This window comes from Saccopteryx leptura, chromosome 1 (genome assembly GCF_036850995.1).
Source record: "Saccopteryx leptura isolate mSacLep1 chromosome 1, mSacLep1_pri_phased_curated, whole genome shotgun sequence".
Classification (NCBI taxonomy): domain Eukaryota; kingdom Metazoa; phylum Chordata; class Mammalia; order Chiroptera; family Emballonuridae; genus Saccopteryx; species Saccopteryx leptura.
The window spans coordinates 320,188,159-320,201,988 of record NC_089503.1 but is presented as its reverse complement, the minus strand read 5'-3'; the positions used below and the strand labels follow the sequence as shown (position 1 = coordinate 320,201,988).

At 35.9% G+C, this 13,830-nt stretch overlaps 1 pseudogene; it reads right to left on the bottom strand.

The window, feature by feature from the left end:
- Positions 1-13,830, bottom strand: part of LOC136388412 (E3 ubiquitin-protein ligase HACE1-like) — a 91,868-nt pseudogene that overhangs the window by 33,964 nt on the left and 44,074 nt on the right.

Genomic DNA, 13,830 nt, shown 5'->3' with positions numbered 1-13,830 from the left:
TGCTCAAGACCTTAATAAATTATGAAGCGTGAAGTAAAGAATATGTGAATCACTCAAACACACTTAACACTACTTTAATTTGCTATTGTAGTCCATATTTACCAGAATAGTACACATTCTCTTTTATCAATTAATTCCTATTATTTCCTCATACACTTGATTTTTAGAAATTAACTTTCACAAGTATAGTAATCTTTTTTCTTTTTTTCTTTTTTTTTTCTTTTTCTGAAGTTGGAAACGGGGAGGCAGACAGACTCCCGCATGCGCCCGACCAGGATCCACCCGACATGCCCACCAGGGGGCAATGTTCTGCCCATCTGGGGCTTTGCTCTGTTGCAACCAGAGCCATTCTAGCACCTGAGGTAGAGGCCATAGAGCCATCCTCAGCGCCCGGGCCAACTTGGCTGCAATGGAGCCTTGGCTGCAGGAGGGGAAGAGAGAGACAGAGAGGAAGGAGAGGGGGAGGGGTGGAGAAGCAGATGGGCACTTCTCCTGTGTGCCCTGGCCAGGAATCGAACCCGGGGGACTCCTGCACACCAGGCCGACGCTCTACCACTGAGCCAACCGTCCAGGGCCAAGTATACCAATCTTAATGCTAGCATGTTTCCTTCTATTCCATCTAATATTAACTATTTTCCATATTTATTTCTATAACTCAGATATAAATATTCAGTTACTGGATACCAATTTGTGAAAATCAGCTCCTTCATATACCACCCTCCTCCATCTTAAGTTAATTTAAATGTGAATGGATCTTGGTCTAAATTATTTCTCAGTAAAATAATAAAAGCCTAGCCATCACAAATCCTCTCGAGTGTAATAAAATAAGAGGTTTCCAGGTAGTCGAAAGCTAACTGTGTTTAACAGTTACAATCTTCAGAAAACATAGAAAAATATAAATCTGCTTCTAAAATACGTCGTTCTGCCTCCTTAAACAGCACACCCTCAGAGTAACACACGTTAACGTTTTTTGATGATACAATTATTAGTATGTATGTTCACTGTTACTAGGCACTAATATTTTGACTGCTCATACTGTGTTATAGAAATACACTGGCTGCATTCCTACTACCTATTAAGGCAGCCAAGTGACTTGCCTCCACACTGTATGCCCTGCATAAGATTCAATAAATATCTTATATGTCTTAAGGAAACAGTAGACACACAGATGATACAAAACACTGGCATAAAGAGTTGCAAAATCAAACATTAAATATAAACCAAGCCTAAAATCTCACTTTTTTCTAAGGCATTAAAAGAAATTATATAAGTGGGGGCAAAGGGGTATCTTTTATTCCCAGTAGATGGCATATTTGCTTCCATCTGAGTCTTGTTGCTTATTTCTTTGAGGGCATAAAATAATACCAAATGCCAGAGACTTAAATGCAAGAACTAACTACATACTGGACTCTGAGTTAGTACTGAAATAGTTATGTAAACATAGAGAAAGTTTCCACCTTCGTCTCAGCACGGAGATAACAACAAAAGCCCTAGCAACTGTTTTCTAGTTCAACATCTGAGCCTGGTAACTGATACAACATAAGTATGAAAAAAATAACTACAAAGGAAAAATAACACTGAGATTAAGGAGATGCAATTTGTGACATTATGTTCCAGTTAAATTACAGTCTAGTTACAGAAACATATTGTTTCAATAATCTCATTTTCTGAAAGTGTGGGATGAATAATATCACCCTTAAAAATGTTTCTTAAAATTCCAACTTCTTTTCAGGTTTTGGACCTAAATTATGTGTTCTTATCACCGGTGATGCTGAAACTTGACATATTTTTTGAAGCTATTTTTCTTCTTGAAAATCTTTTTTACTACATCTAGAAAATATCTAAGTAAATAATATTTATATAAATAACAATCAACTTTTTTTTTTTTTTTGTATTTTTCTGAAGCTGGAAACGGGGAGGCGCATTCGCCCAACCGGGATCCACCCGGCACGCCCACCAGGGGGCGATGCTCTGCCCATCCGGGGCGTCGCTCTGCCGCAACCAGAGCCATTCTAGCGCCTGGGGCAGAAGCCAAGGAGCCATCCCCAGCGCCCGGGCCATCTTTTGCTCCAATGAAGCCTCGGCTGCAGGAGGGGAAGAGAGAGACAGAGAGGAAGGAGATGGGGAGGGGTGGAGAAGCAGATGGGCGCCTCTCCTGTGTGCCCTGGCCGGGAATCGAACCCGGGACTTCCGCACGCCAGGCTGACGCTCTACCACTGAGCCAACCAGCCAGGGCCAATCAACTTTTAATAATGAAAACAAGAGGTTCCTTTTCTCCCCTCTAAGTAGACTAATAAACTTGGCCATATTTCTAAAACTGCCTGGCACAGTTATTTTTCTTATTTTTATTTATTTATTTATTTATTTTTAGTAATTAACAGTTTCAATGGCATTATTATTGGCATAATTCAATTCACTGTTTGAATAGAAATTCCTTGGTAATAAAAGCTTCCTTCCTGGGTTTTCCACTTGATTATTATTGCTCTACTATTATATATAAGAGTTCTAACTGAAAATTGATCTACCTAGAACTCAAAAGAATACCATATTTTTTTATAAGAATAAGTAAATACAGGAAAAAGGACAGGCACATTCTTACAATATAATATTTTTCAATAGCTTTTTTACCAGTATATTCTTATTTTTAAACTCACAAAAATTGATAATCTGAACTTCAGTTTCCTTGGGAAAAAAAATTTAGCATTGAAGATAGTGATTCTTTAGGTTACCAGTTCACAGATTTGATAAAATTTTAGAATATGCCAAGTAAAATGCAATGAAAAGTATGTTCTTCTAGACAACAGGAAGATATTAAAGAGAATTTAAAATCCAATCTAAAAATACACAACCACTCAATATGGAGAACCTCACACCTGAACTGTTTTAAAAGGTTTCAGAGTAATAAAAAAATTTCCTACAGTACACTTTTCTGAATATAAAAATAACAAATCCACTTTAAGTCAAAGATCTATATACATCAAGCTGTATTTTGTGCTTATACACATATCATAGGTGTTTGTGTGTGAAATAAATCAAGTGAAATGAGCAATAAAATACAAAGTATTAATCATTTAAAAATGAAGTGGAGGGAAACATACTAAATTTGTATTTGCAACCTTGTTCATATTCACTGACTTAGTAAATGAGATGCCTAGCAGTTACACAGTCACACAGATCTTGACTTAAACTGAGGGTTCACTACTTACTAATTTTGAGCCCTTAGACAGTTATTTAACTTCTAAAGAAATATATAGTGTCATAGTTACAGGGTCAGGCTTGAAATTTATAGTTTGCCTGGATTCAAATCCTAGCTCCAACACTTACTAACCATGAGATTTGGAGGAAAGCTACTTAAACCCTTTACGCTTCAGTTTCCTGACCTGTAGAAAAGAATATCTACACTTTACAGGATTGTTTACGTTAATACACGTAAAGTACTTTGAACAGTGCCTAACACATGATAAGCACCTGATAAACGTCAGATGCTTTTAATATTAAAGCTGTTTTCACATTCAGTAAATAGAAATAACTATCTCAAATGGCTGTTACAGTAAATGAGACATGCACAAAGAACATATCTCAAATACATGAAATACATATAAAGCACTCAATAGGCAGTAGCTGTTATCATCACTAGAAAACAGAACTGATGGTAACGAGACTGATGAAGCGGAGGATGGAAACAAAAATAGTCATTCTGGGGCCAATTCACGTAAGGAGCAGTCATCTTTGAGTCATTCTTTTTCACCTTACCGAACAATTACTAAGTTCTATAAATTCTATATCCTTGAAAGCTATCTCATTTTCTCCATCCTCACCACCCATCATAAAATCCCCACACATGCTCCACAGACCAATGTCACAACCTAGCAGATGACTCGACTCCCTTATTGCCCATTTCAATCCATTCCCCACACTCCAAGCTGCGCTTACGTTTTCCTTAAAATACAGAAATTTGATCATGTCACTCCCCTCTATAGCATCTGCAATCATCCTCACAGAATAATTTTCAAACTCATAATTGCTGTGGCTTAAAGTCTCAGAATTTGGCCCCTTTCTACCTCCCTCATCTTTTCCCACTCATTACTTTGCAATCTAACCTAAGACCTACAATTCTCATCAATTGTGGTTCCCAAACACAGGCTCAGTCAACTGTGCTTTCTGGTAAACCCAGCTCACTTCCTACTCCCTTCCTCTTCTCTGACCACTTAATCCTTCTCCTCTGCAATTCAACTTCCATTCCCTGACATCCTGTCCCACCCCACCCCCATTTTTTCCCTCCCAGCCAGAATGAACCTGATGATTAGTATTGTAAAAGTGTTAACATTTAAAATCCAAGTAGCTTACTCTTCAGTTATAACAGCTAGAACTCAAAGTTTAAGGGAAAATAAAACCACTTTTAACTCCAGATTTCATGGTTTTATGATTTCTGCTATTCACCAAGATTTTAAAAGTGAAAGTGAAAGTGAAAAGTGAAAGCAAAACTTAAATCGAAGATGAAAGTACTACTTAAATGTAAATATTCAGCTCGGTTAATTCAGCCTTTTTCAAAAGTAAAACCAAGAGGTTTTTTCCTAGATTTTAAAACAAATCATTGACAGACACAAAATTAAATTTAAAAGGGACAGATACAACCTGACCAGGTGGTGGCGTAGTGGATAGAGCGCCAGACTGGGACAGAGAGGACCCAGGTTCAAAACTCCAAGGTCGCCCGCTTGAGCATGGGCTCACCAGCTTGAGCACAGAGTCACTGGCTTGAGCGTGGGATCATAGACATGACCCCATGGTCACTGGCTTGAAGCCCAAGGTCAATGGCTTGATTGAGTAAGGGGTCACTCGCTCTACTGTAACCCCCCCCCAGTCAAGGCACATATAAAAAAGCAGTCAATGAACAACTAAGGAGCCGCAACAAAGAATTGATGCTTCTCATCTCTCTCCCTTCCTGTCTGTCTGTTCCTATCTGTACCTCTCTCTGTCTCACTCACTGTCTCTGTCACACACACAAAAAGAGATAAAAGAGACAGATACAAAGTCAAACGTGTAACAGATATGTATTCTTCTGCCTTACGTTATTTGTATTTTTTAATGTATTGCTTTTTAAACAAAAGCATTTTCATCTATTTGGTTTCATTCTATAATTACCAAAGCCTTTCAATAAAATTTAGGAATAAATTACTCCCCCATGTGGAGACCACTTACATAGACTTTGTATTACTAACAAGCTTGGCAAGTCATTTAAGCTTCAATATGCTTATAAATTTTAAAGTTGAAGTCCAAACGTAACAATTATAATTTTATACCTATAAAGATAAGTAGATAAAAGGCTGGCCCTAAAGTAACAAAAAAGTTTATGACAGAAAAGTTAAAGTATATGTTAAAAAATAACACTTTTAAAGATCATGGTTTGAAATTTTTATTTGTAAATTGAATACTTTAACAATTTTAAAGTTTGTAATCAATTTAAGCTATAGATATGTTTCTAAAGATTTTTAATATTTAAAAATTAATCAAGTTGTTTACTGAATAAGCATTAGAATTTTAAGCTTCAATAATTAGATATAAAATTATACTTTACTCTTATTGATAATATTAACAAATGAACCAGCTCAGTTTATTGTGAGAAATGGTTATATCTGAAAAATAAAGGCTGAGAAGAATTAACATATTAGTGATTGAGATCCTGCCTTTACCTCTATTACCAAACTAATTACTAAAAAAGGTTAGCCTGTAAACAACCAATTAATTTAGGTAAATTAAAAAAAATAATCAAATGTCAAAATGATCTGGAGATGTTTTCTCTGAATCTATGTACTCTAATTGATCAGTGTCACCCTGTTAAAATTAATTGTCTAAATAAAATTTTTAAAAAATAAAATAAAAAAGAGCTCATGATCTAATAAAAAATGTATTAAACTTAGAAACAAAAGTCTCAAGTTCTTTAATACTACAATAGTATTTCAGCCTCAGACTAATTCAAGATGAAGGGTATACCTTCAATATATATTCTCACTTGTTATTATTTTTTCAGTATCTTCCTTATTTTTAGATTTCAGTAAATGACAAACATGCAAAAGAATAAAATACAAACTTAAAAAAAAATCACACCATAGTGAGAGGGAAGATATTAAAAGAAACAAGTATAAAAATACAGCTATCTATCATGCAATTGTTAATGGGTCTTTCTACTTTGTCATATATAACATATCTGAGAGAACTGACTAATCCACCCATCAGATACAGTATTCACAGACCAGAATCAAGTCTGAGGTTCTCTCATGAAAAGCAATCACTTGTTTATAATAAAGATTCTATGACTTCATTACCCTTAATTGAGAGTATGTCTCCAGAGTAAAATAAAGTAACAAATGCACTAAAAAGTAGACAATCTAATAATTAGAAGAATTTTAAAAATACTTTCATTCACTAGTAAGCTCATATAGATTTTAAAAATTAGTTTAAGCCCTGGCTGAGTAGCTTAGTTACTTGGAGCACCATCCTAACATGCAAAGGCTGCAGATTCTATCCCAGGTCAGAGAGCAACATGAATTCATGAATGAGTGAATCAACAAATTGATGTTTCTCTCTCTCTCTCTCTGGCCCCTCTCCTTCCCACCCTCCCTGCCTTCCTCTCTCTCCTCAAATCAATAAATTATCAAAAAATTTTAAAATTTTTTAAAGAAATTGTTTTTAAAATTCTCAGACTTTAAGAAGCACTATTTTAATTTTCTAGAGCTTCACATGACTCATTATATTAAAAGTCAAGTAAGCTCTTCCTCAACATGATTGATTCTGCAAACAGTACAAAGAACATTAGACTTGAAACTAGGAGACATGGGTTCTGGCCCCAGTTTTAGGCTAAAAGATCCTCATGTGTAAAATGAGAGGGGAACTAAAAAATTCTAAGTATAAATGTAGAAAAACTCAGCTCCTGATTCTACTTACCAAAATTAAACTTCATGCTCTATTATATGAACTGTATCTAAGTTTCAAAAAGTAAAATTATAGCTTAATATAGTTCTCCAATTCCCTATATATATCTGAAACTAAAAGCCTATTTTTATAGAAAACATCCAATAATGACTAACTTTTGTAATTTGCTTTTAGATTTACAATAAAATTCTTTATGGGAGATATAATTATCCCAGTTTTACAGAATAGAAAACTGAGGCTCAAAGAGTTTAGTTAAAACCATGGCCAAGTTGCCTGACCTGTGGTAGCACAGCAGATAGAGCATCAACCAGGAATGCTGAGGTCACCAGTTCGAAATCCCAGGCTTGCCTGGTCAAGGCACATGTGGAAGTTGATGCTTCCTGCTCCTCCCCCCATTCTCTCTCTCTCTCCTCACTAAAATTAATTAATTAATTAATTAATAAGAGGAGATAGTTTTAAAAAATGGTCAAAACTTTATTTTTTGTGACAGACACAAAGAGACAGAGGGAGGGACAGACAGGAAAGGAAAGAGATGAGAAGCATCAGTTCTTCATTGTGGTACCTTAGTTGTTCATTGATTGCTTTCTCCTATGAGCCTTGATGAGGGGTGTGGGGGGTGCTACAGCAGAGCTAATGACCCCTTGCTCAAGCCAGCAACCTTCAGTTCAAGCCAGCGACCTTGAGCTTCAAGCCAATGACCTTTGGCTCAAGCCAGTGACCATGGGGTTATGTCTATAATCCCATGCTCAAGCCAGCAACCCTGCACTAAAACTGGTGAGCTCTCACTCAAGCTGGATAAGCCTGCACTCAAACAAGCAACCTCAGGGTTTTGAACCTGGGTCCTCCACATCCCAGTCCACTGCTCTATCCACTGTGCCACCGCCTCATCAGGCAGCTTCTTCTTCTTTAAAAATTGGCATTGTACTAAATAGCTGGTTTACAAAATTGTTCAATATACATTATTTTTTATAGGTAGGTGATTCTGAAGCTATCTTGGAATTACAATCCAAGTATAGGAAAGGAAAAAAGGTTTTAATCATATTTAACCATAAATTTGATATTTGATGGTTTAGTTAACTTAGATATTTTCTTTTATAAAATGTTATTAAACTGTAACAGTAAAACTGTTTTTAGCTAGTGCCAGGAAACTTTACAATAATTAGCCAGGAGACTTTAGAGTATCAGGGCCGAATTACAAACAATGTCTAAGGCAAAAATTAAAATACTTACTTTGTTATTTTGTGTCACCAGAATACTTCCACATCCAGGTTTCAAAGGCATCTCTTCCATTGCTCCAAATATATCTGTCAGAAAAAGTTAGTTCTAGGTCCAAATCACTAATATCATTATCTAAAATCCACTGCAAATTTTTGGCATATTCTGGATCAATAGATGCCACATCTTGGTAATTTACAGGAATGTCTAAAAATATAAACATACAACAGTTGTAGTCTACATTTTTCTGCCTTTCCATATCTGTTTAATGGTAAAATACTGCCCTCTACAGATGCTATGTAAAACTGCAAAATATATTCAAATTCTCAGCATGGCTTAAACTGATGCCAATTCCTGAATTTGAAGATCTGTTCATGTAAACTATGTTTTCTTCTACATTTTTACAATGTAATCTTTCTTTGCCTGACCAGGCGGTGGCGCAGTGGATAGAGCATTGGACTGGGATGCAGAGGACCCAGGTTCGAGACCCCAAGGTCGTCAGATTGAGCGTGGGCTCATCTGGTTTGAGCAAAAAGCCCACCAGCTTGAACCAGCTTGCTAGGCCCAGCAGGGGGTTACTCGGTCTGCTGAAGGCCCGCGGTCAAGGCACATATGAGAAAGCAATCAATGAACAACTAAGGTGTTGCAACACGCAATGAAAAACTAATGATTGATGCTTCTCATCTCTCTCCGTTCCTGTCTGTCTGTCTCTGTCTATCCCTCTCTCTCTCTGAAGGAAAAAAAAAAAACAAAAAAAACAATGTAACCTTTCTTTGAAATGGCTATTTAGAAAATTATTATAAACTTCAAAAAGTGCCAATTTTCTTAAGTACAGTCATCAAAATGCATTAACATAAATATACGCACACTAAAATGAAAAAAATATTGTAGCAAAAAAAAAGTGTTTTTTCTTTCCCTTAGGCCCCTATTTAAATGCCTTATGTATACAGATAGTCTCCAACCAAAATTAAAATTATCTCCTTCAACTCATGGACATGGACAAGAGTGTGGTGGTTACGAGGGGGAGGGGAAGGGAGGAAAGGGGGGTTAGGGGGAGAGGAGGGGCATAAAGAAAACCAAATAAAAGGTGACGGAGGACAATCTGACTTTGGATGATGGGTATACAACATAATCAAACGCCAAAATGATCTGGAGATGTTTTCTCTGAATCTAAGTACTCTAATTGATCAATGTCACCCCATTAAAATTAATTGTCTAAATAAAATTTTAAAAAATAAATAAATAAAATTATCTCATTCAAAATGCCATCACTTATTGAAACAGATTTCCCTAAAGACTAGGAAAATCATGTTACATAAATGTCTATGGAAATTATATTAAAGCCATACCAAGAATGTGCTTGTAGAATGATCTTGTGAAGTAAATATTGATCAGCTGCCTATGATTCAAAGCTAATCCCAAGATCTGTCCAGCAAACTGAAAACAGTTCAGGCAATCAGAATTTACATAGGAATTACTATTAGGCTGAAAAGCTGTTCCTATTAAAATAAATACAAGATAATTTATTTAAAGAATCTATATGCAGAAGAGAGATCATTTTAATGCAGATAAATTAGTTCATATAAAACTTCAGCCAAGCTGAAGTTATGTATGTATAAACTTCCACAGGAATGCTCCTTGTGAAATATATAATGGGCAATGGACCTGGAAGTACAAAAAATAATCATTAATTCACACATACATGTCATAGTAAGTTTCTGTGCAGAGAGAAAACAATATAAATTTTATGTTGTAAATTCAAAATAAAAGTAACTGTGATACTCCCAGCTATTTTCAGCACTTTAGAAAGATTGTAATGCACAAGAAAATACCATTTCACAGAATAATAATTGCATTTATTGGTTATTTCTGCTTTCTATGTGTCATATACTGGACCAAGCATTTTCACATAACAGCTCATTGATTTCTCACTACATTACAAAACATATTTTATCACCACTTCAAATCAGCAAATTGAGTTCCAAAAGGTTACATGTACTGGCCAAGATCATAGCCTAAAGAGGGGCAGAGCCAAGATTCACAGCCAGTGTAACACCAGAGTCAAACTCTTAGCCACTATGCTATATCACTTCTCTAATGTAAGCATCTTAATTAGAAAGCAAGTTTTAAAAAATTATTATAGACATTATGTCAATTCAAATATTTCCCACATTTAAGAATTTTTAATATAAGAGCAATTTCATCTATATTTTAATCTGTTAACTCCATGGCCCCTAAGAGCACAATCATATAGATTACAAAAAGGACAAATGACAACCTCTATAGTCTATGTGCTTCAATATATGCTCTGTTATAAATCTGCAGTGTGAGGAAGTACCTCAATTTATGTTTCCAAACCAAATCTGTTTCTCAGGTATAAAACTAAATAGATTTAGAATAAGGAGGTATAAAAAAAGAAATAATCTAAACCACAATGTTTTAATGCTAAATCTTATATCAAAGATTAGGCCTAAATAACTAAACTTAATGCCTCATCAATCTTGTCAAATTCAACAAACTCATCTCATAGCAACCAATCAAAAGTAACAGCGTTAAAGCAGGCAGCTCCACATTCTTAAATAATTTCAAATACACCAAGTGCATCTGAGGAGCCCAGCGCTTAGGGGAATATCTACATCATCTGCCTGGATTTACTGCAGCCTACCCCCACCTGCCTCTCTTAGTCATCCTCCCTGTTCAAAGGTGATTTGCTACTCATTTGGTTAGGTGCAAGCAGGAACTACAATTAATGAAGCACTCTATCCTTATAAAAAAGAATTGCAACACTGGGAAGAAAAGATTTTCAGGAAATAAAAGCAACTGTACACAGCATTTAAAAGCTGAAACCCTACCTTCACTTGGATATGTCTCTATTAAGTTACAAAACTCTCAATTATACCTCACACAAATAAGACGGTATTAACTATTGCTATTTAACCTACAGTATGAAATTACAATTCTGTAGGTCACAACCATCATTTCAAGAAAGAGTTCTTTATCTGAATTATACAGTTAAATAAGAACCTTTTAGTTGTCAGGTCTTGATATTTTAAAAATACTAAACACTAAGTTAGTATACATAGTTTATAAGTTAAGATTTGACACCATAATTTCTAGATTTTATTTTTAATGACCAATAAATTTTGAGACTTGGAAACTCAAATAAGGTTAGCAAATTTTAACTTTTCTAAATAAAGTCCTGTATTATTTTTGAGTCCATCTACTACTGCAATTCATTAAAGGAAATTTTAACTCAAAAAAGTAGACTAAAGGACAATCTTTAAAATTGATAAATTTAGTCTGACCAGGTGGTAGCGCAGTGGATAGAGCATCAGCCTGGGATGCAGAAGACCAGGTTCAAAACCCCAAGGTTGTAGGCTTGAGCACAGGGTCACTGGTTTGAACATGGGATCATAGACATGACCCCGTGGTTGCTGGTTTGAGCCCAAAGGTCGCTGGCTTGAGCCCAAGGTCACTGGCTTGAGCAAGGGGTCACTCACTCTGCTAGAAACCCTCCTTCCCCCAGTCAAGACACATTTGAGAAAGCAATCGATGAACAACTAAGGTGCCTCAACAAAGAACTGATGCTTCTCATCTCTCTCCCTTCATGCCTGTCTGTCTGTTCCTATCTGTCCCTCTCTCTGTCTCTCTTGCTAAAAAATAAATTAATTAAATTAATAAATTTAGTTTTAGTTTACAAAAGACTACTGAAAAGTTTCTTGGGGCCAGCACTAGTACTTGAGACAAGCATTTAAGAATCAACTGTTGCCTGGCCAGGCGGTGGTGCAGTGGATAGAGCATTGGACTGGGACACAGAGGACCCAGGTTTGAAACCCTGAGGTCGCCAGCTTGAGTGCAGACTCACCAGCTTGAGCACAGGGTCGCTGGTTTGAGCATGGGATCATAGACATGACCCCATTGTCACTGGCTTGAGCCCAAAGGTAGCTGGCTTGAAGCCCAAGGTCACTGGCTTGAGCAAGGGGTCACCCGCTCTGCTGTAGCCACCCAGTCAAGGCACATATGAGAAAGCAATCAATGAACAATTAAGGAGCCACACAAAGACTTGATGCCTCTCACCTCTCTCCCTTCCTGTCTGTCTATACCTATCTGTCCCTCTCTCTGTCTCTCTCTCTGTGTCACAAAAAAAAAAAAAAAGAATTACCTGTTTAGAGAAAAGACTGCTACACTGAGTCAGTTTCCACCCATTAACTGCGTCAATGTAGTCAAAAACTCTGAATTTTGGTTTTCTCTTCTATGAATGAAAATATTCCACCTATTTCATTGGACTACTATGGGAATCAAAGAAAATATACTGAAGTAGTTTGAACATGTGACAAGGCACAGAAAAAGATATCTAGACTGCACAACTTACCATCAGCTGACAGAATAAAGAATGCATAATCAGGATTGACTATATCAAACCACTCACGCACAACACCTTGACCCCTGAGTTCAAGAAAATAAAATTATCAATAAAAATATTTAAGCTGGGGAAATTTTTTATAAATAATAAAATGTAAATCATATTAAATTTCAATTTCTTCAATTATCAATTATTACATTTTATTCAAGTGCATTTCAATCTTTTATACATATTGATCTTCACAGCACTTGTTTTTACACCCACCATGCCTTCTTCTCCATGGAACCGCACAGCAATTCCTTGCTTTAACTTTGCACAATTTGCTTTTGACACTACTTCACAGCTACTCCTAAAAAAAATTCTAAATATGTAGCATTGGTTAATTTAACATATCAAAATTTACAATAATTTGTATTTTGTGCCTCACATACACATCCACTTTTTTGTTAAACATACCTCTGTGAACCAGCAGGATATCGTTTTCATTCACTGGCCTGTGCACCGTGTCTGAATCTGGTTGTCCTGAATGCAAATGTTCATAGAACCATTCACAGCGACCTTTAAATGGCTACCCCAACAAATAACGGTAAAATATGTTAGCAGTATTTCAGACACCCATTAAATTTACTTAACTAGCATACTAAATGCCCTACCTACAAATAATCACCCTTAGACCTTTATTTATGATAAGTAGTTCTAGATAATGTCCTGACATTTCAACAACTATTCGCAAAAGGCAGAGCTTACCTGAAATACTTTGACTATCCAGAGAGTGTATTTTTTTTAATTTCCTACATTTTCAACAAAAAAAGACTTGATAAATTAGAAGATTATATCTAAGAACTTAGTGTTATATATGTAATTAAACACATTTACTCTCAATTTCTTTTAAACCCAACCAGGCTTATAAAAATGAATTTTCACATCCAGAAAAAGACACATCACATATTCCACTTAGTTTTTCATAAAAATAATATTTTACACAAAACTTTATTCTTATTTCTGTCCTTTGAATATATGCAGCAACCAAAAGAACCTGTAACCCCCTTTTCTTTCCTTCCTCTTTTCCTTCCTTTGCCGTAAAAATTAAATAATAAGATCTCTTAAATGGTTGTCTCTACCTTTGTTCATTTGCCAGGAATACAAATATATGCGATTTGCAATTTTTTTTTGACCGATACAGAGAGAAAGTCAGAAAGAGGGACAGACAGACAAGAAGGGAGAGAGATGAGAAGCATTAACTCATAACTGCAGCACCTTAGTTGTTCATTGATTGTTTTCTCATATGTGCCTTGACTGTGGGGCTACAGCAGAGCGAGTGA